Below are 10,910 nucleotides of genomic sequence, written 5' to 3' on the forward strand. Positions count from 1 at the left end.
GGCTGCAGGTAATTAATTAGATGGGGCTGGAGGCCTAGGGCGGGAGGGCCTGGGGATCAGCCAAGAGACCCAGGTGTCCAGGCAGGAAACCCTGGGCACCCACTCACACTCACAGCCACCCTGAGGACTGAGGGGTGGAAACAGGAGCACAGGGAATTCCTCTCCAGGCATTGGCTCCTGGGAGTGAGTAGGTCAGGCAGGAGGGAGATAGAACAGCTGTGGGAACCAATAAGGTCTCAAGGCCTGGAAGTAGGGTGGGGAGGTGTCACTTCCAGATGTGCCCTTGGATGGATCAGGCAAGTGGCAGGCTATTACTGGGGATAGAGGGAGGCTTGGGGGAGTGAGGTAGGCCTGTGACTACCTGCCATGTGGCTGAGACCCTACCCTTCTCCTCCCTCCCTCCCACATTGAGAAGGAAGCCCCGGTCCACCTCCCTGGCCCCTGCCCTCTGTTCTAAAACACAGCAGCCTGCTTGCACCCTATGACCTGCCAAGAGGCAGGGACTTAGGCTACAGGGAGGGAGGGTGGGGCTCTTTTTGAACTTGGGGCCCAATTGCCCTCCTGAACATGGACCAGAACAACTTCTGACCCATTTGCACCCTTCAGACTGAAAATCACCCACAGCAGCACCTCCAGGCCAGGCAATTCAGGGACCAGGATGGGGGCCTGCCCTGGTGCCACGCATGAGCACCAGCACCCTGCATCCCTCTGCTTTCAAGCCCTGGGCTGGAGGCAGGAGTGGGCTGGGGTGAAAGCCAGGGTTTGTTGTGGTTCTGATAATGTCAGGGCCTCTCAGGCAAGAGAAATGTGCAGTCTGCACATTGCTTACATTTTTCTTATGAGGCCAGGCTAGGAAATGGTTGAAAATGAAAGCGAGGGAGGGTGAGCACACTATCCTTAAAGACACACTCTTGGTGCCCCCTGTTTCCCTGGGGGTGAGGGAAAGGGCGTCTTGGTGGGGATCCAGTGCATTCTTGGTGGGGACCCAGTGCAGTCTTGGTGGGGATCCAGTGCAGAAGCAGCTGTGGGCATGGGTGGGAGGAATTGCCATGGTCTCGGCCTAGATGTTTCCTGGATCAGACACCTCCACCACTGCACTGGCTCTTTATGACCTCAACTTCATCCTCACTGGAGATTGAAAAGCATGCATAGCTGGATGAAACACAGCCAGGCTTTCGGATTACAGTGGTCCTCCTTATCCTCAGAGCATACATTGCAAGACCTCCAGTGGATGCCTGAAACCTCAGATAGTATTGAACCCTACATATACTGTGTTATTTCCATCTAATATCCGGGACGGCTTCTAAGTGACTAAAGCAGATAGCAATAGCGTGGATACGCTGAGCAAAGGGATAATTACACCTCCCTGGCAGGTGCAGTGGGATGGCATGAGATTTCATCCTACTACTCAGAATGGCATACAATTTAATTTTTAAAAATTAAATTAAATTTTCTTTTTAGAGATAATGTCTCACTATGTTGCCCAGGCTGGTGTCGAACTCCTGGACTCGAGTGGTCCTCCTTCCTCAGCCTCCCAAAGTGCTGGGATTACCAGAGTGAACCACCATGCCCAGTAATGGCTTGCAACATAAAGCTTATGACTTTTCTTTTTTTTCTGAAATTTTCCATTTAATATTTTTGAATCTCAGTTGACCGTGGGTAACTGAACCTCAGAAAGTGAAACTGAGGATAAGTGAGGACTTCTGTATTTCAGCCCTAGAGGCAGGGGCTGCTGGGATGAGGAGGGGTGAGGGAGAAGAGTCATAGCACTGGTGCCTGGGTCCCTGCTTGCTCTCATGAACCCCCATCCCCCTGACATGGGTGGCTGGCAGGGGTGGGAAGACAGACCCAGGTTTGGGGCTCTACCTCCTGCATGGCTCTTCCCAGCTGCACCTTCTCCACTGACTTCACCCAGCTCCTCAATGTCCGTCCGGCCAGGAGTCGGGACAGCCGCTGGCAATCCACTTCTTTCATTCCCCAAATCCTATCCTCTTCTGGCCTAAAACACCTCCAGTCACTTGTTCTTTTCTTCTGCCCTTCATTCTCTTTTCCACCCTTTTCTTTACCCCGGGGTCTCTAAGTGTTACCTTGGGGTCCCTAAATGTAGAATGGAGAGGAGGGACTCCTGGAAGTCAAAACAGACTCTCAGGAACTGAGGTTGTATAAGAGTTCCCTAGGGACCTTGACTGCTCCCTCCTTCTCAGATGCACACGGGCCTTTGCTCTTCTGTCTCCTCTGAATGTCTGAATGGGAAGTTCCCAGTTACCCCTTCACTCCACCCAGTGAGGTTTCTCCCTATTGCTCCTGCTCTGGCAATGCTGAACACCCATCTGCTTCCTCTTCTCCTTCCCCCAACTCTCCCACGCTTGCTGGCGTCTCCATTCACAGTGACTGTGCCTCACCGGCCAGAAGCTGTTCTGTGGCTTCTGCACCAGCAGATTCTCTTCTTAACTGGTATTCCATACTGTGTGTCTGTGCTCTTCGGAACATGATTCCATTTTCTACCTGCCTCTATTTTTTGCTTGAGAGTGTGTGTGTGTGTGTGTGTGTGTGTGTGTGTGTGTTTGTGTGCTGGAGTTTCTACAGGGTGTCCTTTCAAATAAACAGACACTGAGGTTCCAGAGTAGGACTGCTGGATTTGGGGTAGAAGAAAGCCTTTGTTTGGGCAATGCCCCTGAAGGTTTCATTTGGCTCCTGGTAGCTGATATCAGCACAGGGTGGGCTCAAAGCTCAGGTGAAGTAGATTACACTGGCAAAAGGTCTGGGCCTGGGCAACAGGTGGACTGGCCTCTAGCTCTAGCTCAGAGACAATCACAGGATCCTCTCTCAAGCTTTCTGTGACTTGGTTTCCTCATCTGTCATGTGGAGATAATGTCACCTGCTGACCCACCCCCTAGGCTGTGCAGTGGAGAGAATGCTCCATCCAGGACGGCCTGCTCACTGCTCCCAGAAACCTCCCAGCTCACTCCCCTCCAGCACTCTGCCCATATTCCCTCCTTGGACTGTTCTCTCTAGGCCCTCTCCCTTCCTAAATCCTAGCCCTTCTTCAAACACAGTCCAATCCTTTCTCCTCTATAAAACCTTCCCTGACTACTCCAGTTGGTAGTGTTGGGTTTCTTCTTTCAACTTCTATAACACTCAGAGTTGGCACTACTCAATGAGCATGTAATTCTTATGTGAGGATTTCTCAACCTCAGCACTATTGGCATTTTGAGCTAGATCATTCTTTGTTGTAGGGTGTCACCCAGTGCATTGTAGGATGTTCAGCAGCACCATTAGATGCCGGTAGCACCCCTCCAGTTGTGACAACCAAAAATGTCTTCAGACACGGCCAAATAAATCCTGGGGGAAAAATGACCCCAGCTGAGAATCATTACTTTATATTGTTACTTAGTTATTTAGCTTTTTGTTTGTTTTTGAGATGGCGTCTCACTCTGTCACCCAGGCTGGAGTGCAATGGTACAATCTTGGCTCACTGCAGCCTCCACCTCCCGGGTTCAAGTGATTCTCCTGCCTCAGCCTCCTGAGTAGCTGGGACTACAGGCGCCTGCCACAATGCCTAATTTTTTTTTTTTTTTTTTTAAATTTATAGTACAGACAGGGTTTCACTATGTTGGCCAGGCTGGTCTCGAACTGCTAACCTCAAGTGATCTTCCCTCTTCGGCTTCCTAAAGTGTTGGAATTACAGGTGTGAGCCACCACACCCAGCCTGTTATTTAGCTTTTAATGTTTCATTTGCCTGGCCAGATTTCTTTGTATGCCCTCATGTGTCTAGCACACTATACATGTCATGCCCCAAGATTATCTGTTGAACAAATCAAAATACTCTTTTCAAGCATTAAAAGTGCAAGTAGAAAATTAGCTGGGCATGGTGGTGCACACCTGTAGTCCTAGCAACTCAGGAGGCTGAGGCAGAGGCGACTGGTTGAGCCCAGGAGTTTGAGGCTGCAGTGAGCTATGATCGTGCCTCTGAACTCCATCCAGCCTCAGTGACAGAGCGAGGTCATATCTGAAAAGAGAAAAAAAAAAAAAAAAGGCCAGGCGTGGTGGCTCACACTTGTAATCCCAGCACTTTGGGAGGTCAAGCTAGGTGGATCACCTGAGGTAGGAAGTTTGAGACCAGCCTGACCAACGTAGAGAAACCCTGTCTCTACTAAAAATAAAAAATTAGCCAGGTGTGGTGGCTTATGCCTGTAATTCCAGCTACTCACGAGGCTGAAGCAGGAGAATCACTTGAACCCGGGAAGCAGAGGTTGTGATAAGCCAAGATGGTGCCATTGCACTCCAGCCTGGGCAACAAGAGCAAAGCTCTATTAAAAAAAAAATGCAAGTAGAAGTTATCACAGCTACCTTAGGCCTAAGTTATACTATATGAGATGGAGACATTCATATTTGTTTCTAAAACATTAGCTCACTGTCTTCCCATAATCAGATTGTGGGGAACAATTGTTAGCAAGGAATTTTGCTATGTCTACTGCAGAAATTCTGTTACAATAAGTGTAACATACAACAAAAATATTTCCAAGCTAAAACCCACCTATTTCAAGTGATATTTACTCAGATTGAACTCTGAATCACAAAATAATTGGAACCATCCTTGGAAGTCCACTGCAATGGGCTATGATTTGTTTTAGATTCTCTGCTAATGTGTTACGTTCAGTACACTGGAAGAGGAGAGTTAGTAAGAAGGTATTTAAAAGAATGATTAGTGTGTCTACCTGCCCAGGAAATCTCTCTTGTTTTCTCTCCGGTTTGGGCTATCTCCCTCCTTTTGACCGTAAGAGCCCTTTGTGCCCTCTTTTGGCACTGCCTGGGCAGTAGAAGTTGTTAGAAAAGACTCAAGAGTTGGAGTAAACAGGCCGGGGGTCTTACCCGGCCTCCACCAGTCATCGTTGTCTGACTGTGGAAAAGCTCCTTAAGCTTCCTGAGCTTCAGTTTCCTTGCCTGAGAAATAGACACAAATAATGAAATACAGTGAGGATTAATGAGGAAAGTATGCCAAGTGCCTCTCCTCGTGTCTGACACATACCTACTCAATTGACATTGGTCTTCTTTCTACCATTAGTGTTGGTCTCATAGCTATCCTTGCTTTTTCCATCCCCCTCATTCTTTGCACTCCTCTAACACCTAGCACAGTGCCTTGCCCATAGTGGGAGCTCCATACAGGAGCATTTTTGATAAAAGGACTCAGCTCTTGACTCCAGGAAGTCTGGAAGGTGAGGGAATGTAGACAGACTAGCACTTGGACTGACCTGACCATCACCCGCTCAATCTTGTAGCCCATGTTAATTGATTTTTTTTTTTGACAGACAGGGTCTCACTCTGTCGCCCAGGCTGGAGTGCAGTGGTGCAGTCTCAGCTCACTACAGCCTCAACCTCCTGGCCTCAAGTGATCCTGCCGCCTCAGGCTCCTGAGTAGCTGGGACCACAGGGTGTGCCACCATGCCCAGCAAATTTTCGTATTTTTTGTAGAGATGGGGTTTTGCTGTGTTGCCCAGGCTGGTCTTGAACTCCTGAGCTCAAGTGATTCTCCCACCTTGGCCTCACACAGTGCTGGGATTACAGGCTTGAGCCACCATGCCCGGCCAGGATTCTAATCCTATAAGTATATTTGACTCGTATATATTTTTTCCAGCCAGAAAGAACTTTCTACATTATTTAATCCAATAATCTCGTTTCTCAGATTAGGAAACTGAGACCCAGTAAGGATACATAGCTCCTGCATGTACAAAAGACTAAAACAGTCTATTGTCCTCATGCCTTTAGAAGATTAAATAGTTTGCTTTAGTTCCAATTTTTTGTTTTTGTTTTTGTTTTTTTTTAGATAGAGTCTCATTCTGTCACCCAGGCTGCAGTGCAGTGGTGCCATCTTGGCTCACTGCTGCCTCCACTTCCCATGTTCAAGCAATCCTCCACCTTAGCCTCCTGAGTAGCTGGGATTACAGGTGTGCGCCACTATGCCTGGCTAATTTTTGTATTTGTAGTAGAGATGGGGTTTAACCATGTTGGCCAGGCTGGTTTCGAACTCCTGACCTCATGTGATTCGCTTGCCTTGGCCTCCCAAAGAACTGGGATTACAGGCGTGAGCCACTGCACTGGTCTAGTTCTAGTTTTGTCTAGTAGTTCCTTTAGGCCAGAACCTCTCAGTCTCAGCACTATTGATATTTGGGGTCAAATAATTATTTATTGTGAAGAGTCATTGTAGGATATTTAGCAGCATCCCTGGCCTCTACCCACTAGATGCCATGAATACACCCTTTCTCCCCTTAGTCATAACAATAAACAATGCCTGTAAACATTGCCAAATGTCCCACAGAGAACTACTGGCTTAGACATTACTGTAGGTAAAATCCCTTCATATGAAATGCTGAGGCCCTCAGGTTATTCCATCACAACATGATTGCTTTAATGAATAGTTTGCTAGCAAATCTCATTTGTAGCCAACGAGCTCTGGAGATAAGGCTGAGCTGTTCTGTATTGAGTGCCGGGTCTCAGCTACTACTTGAGTACTCTCATTACGTATGTGTGTTCATTTATGTGTTATATTCTGCCTACCTCCAGGAGCTTTTAAAGTGGTCCCAAAGCATTTCTTTCTCAGAACATCTGGCCCTGTCTGTGTGTTGCCTGGGTGTCTGGGCTGTGTGGAGGGGTGTCCTTCTCTGCCAGAGCCCTTCCCACATTGTCTTCTAGTTGCCTGCTTGTCTCCCAGCCTCCTGGACTTAAAGGCCCATAACAGTAAAAACAATGACCATCTTGCTCAGCATTATACTCCCAGCATCTAGATGGCACATGAGAGGTACCCAATAAACATTTGTTGAATGGCTATATAATAGAAATCATGTATTGTATTTAGCCAGGGGTCAAAAGTATACAAGTTAGCTACAGCTTACTTAGCTTACAATAATCGTTGCTTGTGTTTATTAAGAGCCTACTATGTACCAAGAACTTTTCATGTGTTATATTGTTAATCACGAAACAACCTTATAGACAGTATTAGCCCCATTTGAAAGATGGGAAACTGTGGCTCAGAGAGAGTTCATGACTTGGGTAATTACATAGTAACCCAGATTTGGACCAAGGCCCACCTAACTGCAGAATCTAGCCCTAGTCTGCTTTGATATATGAGGGGTCTTCAAAAAGTTCATGGAAAATGCATATTATGAAAAAATCTATGCCTGGACTTCAATTTTTTTTGCACCAAAATACACTCATACTAACTTTTTATAATGTGTCTGAACAGGATCTAGTTTGAGGCACTAAAAAGGGTAAGACATCAGTTTGAAAAGCGCTCCTATCAAAGCAAAGGAATTCTGCTAAAATTGAAGCAAGAACAAACATTAAATATATGATGAAGTTTAGGTGGAAGAATGATGAAATTACTGATGCTTTATACAAAGTTTATGGGGACAATGTCCCAGCGAAATCAGCAGTTTACAAATGGATAACTTGTTTTAAGAAGGGTTAAGATGTTGAAGATGAAACCCAAAGCAGCAAACCATCTACATCAATTTTCAAAGAAAAAATTAATCTTGTTTGTGCCACAACTGAAGAGGCTGATGATTAATAGCAAAAACAGTAGCCAACATCATAGATATCTCAATTGATTCAGTTTACACAATTCTGACTGAAAAAAAAAATAAAATTGAGCAAACTTTCCACTCAATGGGTGCCAAAACTGTTCCCCAATGGCAGGTAAGGGATGTGGAAAATCTATTTTTCTCCCACCTAAGTTGAAGTCTGTTGACTAGGCAAAGGGAGATGGATAGTATCTTCCACCTATCTTGCCCTAGCTTGGGAGGTCTGTGCCCAAAGCAGTCACAGAGAAGAGCAGAGCTTTTAATGGAAATTTTAAAACCATGGGCTCAAGATGCTGAAGTATTTCTTTGAAGACTTGTAACAACAGATGAAACATAGCTTTCGCATTACAATCCTGAAGACAAAGCACAATCAAAGCAATGGCTACTAAGAGGTGGAAGTGGGTCCGGTCACAGCAAAAGTGGACTGGTCAAGAGCAAAGATCGTGGCAACAGTTAATTGAGATGCACAAGGCATTTTTGTTGCTGACTTTCTGAAGAGCCAAAGAATGATAACATCTGCTTATTGTGAGAGTGTTTTGAGAAAGTCAGCCAAACCTTTAGCAGAAAAATGCCTGGGAGAAAGCTTCAACAGAGAGGGCCCTTCTCCATCACGGTGCTCTTGCTCACTCCTCTCGTCAAACAAGGGAAATTTTTCAAGTGTTAATGGGAAATCATTAGGCATCCACCTTACAGTCCTAATTTGGCTCCTTCTGACTTGGTTTTGTTTCCTAATCTCAACAAAAATCTTGGCTGGGCGCAGTGGCCCACGCCTTTAATCCTAGCACTTTGGGAGGCTGAGGCGGGTGGATTGCCTGAGGTCAGGAGTTCTCGACTAGCCTGGCCAACATGGCAAAACCCTGTCTCTACTAAAAGTACAAAACTAGCTGGGCATTGTGGCCCACACCTGTAATCCCAGCTACTCGGAAGGCTGAGGCACGAAAATCTCTTGAACCCGGGAGGTGGGGGTTGCAGTGAGCCAAAATCGCACCATTGCTCTCCAGCCTGCCTGGGTGACAGAGTCAGACTCTGTCTCAAAAAAAAAAAAAAAAAAAAAAAAAAAAAGAAAAAAAGAAAAAGAAAAGAAAAAAAAATCTTTAAAGGGCTCCCATTTTTTTCAATTAATAATGTAAAAAAGACTGCATTGCCATGCTTAAATTCCAAAGACTTTAAGTTCTTTAGAGGATGGACTAAATGGCTGGTATCATGGCTTACAAATGTCTCTTGAATTTGATGGATCTTATGTTGAAAAATAGTTTATTTTTTCTTCTTATCTTTTAATTCCATTTTTCCATGAATTTTTGTTTGTTTGAGACAGTCTTGCTCTGTCGCCCCTTTTTTTTTCAGTACATTGCCTTCGTGTGACATTGTTCATTGTGTTGTAATGCATTTAATTATGTTACAGTTATTGTTCATGTCATTCTTACTGTCCCGGTAACTTTATTTGGATTTGGGTTTTCTCCGCAGTTTAACATGTTTACTGACAATCCTTTAAAGTTTAGGCTATAGCTAGTTCTAAGTTTCATGTGTTGAGTAATTGATCAGTTTTGACTAGTTTCTCCTTCAGAGTCTTTTTAAACACATATGGCTACCTTATCTACGTATTTCCAAACAGAAACCTTTGGCTTTAGGGTAGTCTTTTTTAAATGGTGAGTCCAAAATTAATTTATTGGGCCCCTCACCAAAAAAGGAGACAGAATACAAAGTACCAGAGGACACTGAATAGAATCAACGAATTAATTCTAGTTTTTGGTGTTGTTGAGACAATCTCACTCTGTCATCCAGGCTGGAGTGCAGTGACCCGATCTCACTTCACTGCAAACCTCAGCCTCCCGGGTTCAAGCTATTCTCATGCCTCAGCCTCCTGAGTAGCTGGGACTACGGGCATGCACCAACATGCCTGACTTTTTTTTTTTTTTTTTTGAGACGGAGTCTCACTCTGTCACCAGGCTGGAGTGCAGTGTGCAATCTCGGCTCACTGCAACCTCCGCCTCCCGGCTTCAAGTGATTCTCCTGCCTCAGCCTCCCGAGTAGCTGGGATTATAGGTGTGCACCACCACACCCAGCTAATTTTTGTGTTTTTAGTAGGAACAAGGTTTCACCATGTTAGCCAGGATGGTCTCTGTTAAGTGATGGTCACGAGGTCTCTTGATCTCATGATCCATCCGCCTCAGCCTCCCAAAGTGCTGGGATTACAGGCCTGAGCCACCGCGCCCAGCCTAATTTTGTATTTTTTAATAGAGATGGAGTTTCGCCATGTTGGCCAGGCTGGTCTGGAACTCCTGACCTCAGGTGATCTGACCGCCTCAGCCTCCCAAAGTGTTAGGATTACAGGCGTGAGCCACTGCGCCCAACCTAAATTTTAAAAAATTAAAAAAAAAAAAAAATCCTGATTCTGGGGAGTGGGTGTGTATGTGCATAGGAAGAGGCACGATGAAGGATAAAGTCCAAGATCTTACAGTTGCATAAATTCAGCTTCCTTTGTGAAATAGTTGCTGAAAGTCTGACCCCAATACATCTTAGTACGCCTCAATCACGCAGTGTTTACCATTTGTTCCCTCAGACTTGTCAGACTTTTTTAAAAGTCCAGATGCTTCCCGACTTAAAGATGGGGCTACTTCTGGATAAATCCATCTGTAATGTTGAAAAATCATAAGTCGACCATTGTAAGTCAAGGACCATCTGTATATGGCATGAGAATTATCAGCTGTATATTTTCATCTACTTTGTCTCCTGAAGTAAATTGCCTGAGGGCAAGGACTCTTACATTTCTTTGTCATTTTTGCTAGGTGCTCAATCACTGTTCACAATGATAACAGTAGGAAAAAGTGCGCCTTCTAGTAAGTGGATAAACAAGTTTGAGTACACTGCTCTGCCCCACTTCCTTGTTATAGGGTAACATAACAAGGCAAAGTACCTCCACAACGAGGTAAGACTAGGTCCTGTTCCTGAAGGAGCCCGCAGCCTTGTCTGTTCTGTTCGTTCCCTGGCAGATTACAGGCTGTGGAAATCCCTCTCCCCGCTCTCTAACGTAGAGTCGGCTGAGCACGACTCTGTCGCCCCAGCGCGGGAGGCCTGCGGCCGGCGGGTAGGAGGCGCTCCAGGGGACCTGGCATCGTCAGTGTGCAGCAAAGGAGCGGACCCGCGACTCAAGGAGAAGCCCTGCCTCCAGAGCCCCGCTCCTTTCCTCTTCTGGTTTTCCTCGGAAAGGGCCAGGAGACACTGGAAGTTCCGGACAGCAGCGAAGGGACGGGTCCTTTCCAGTCCCACCCATGTACGGACACCTCTCCCCCTCATCCCCCGATATACCCTCGCTGAATCCGGGATGGGAGAGAC

Source organism: Papio anubis, chromosome 4, assembly GCF_008728515.1.
Source record: "Papio anubis isolate 15944 chromosome 4, Panubis1.0, whole genome shotgun sequence".
Lineage (NCBI taxonomy): Eukaryota > Metazoa > Chordata > Mammalia > Primates > Cercopithecidae > Papio > Papio anubis.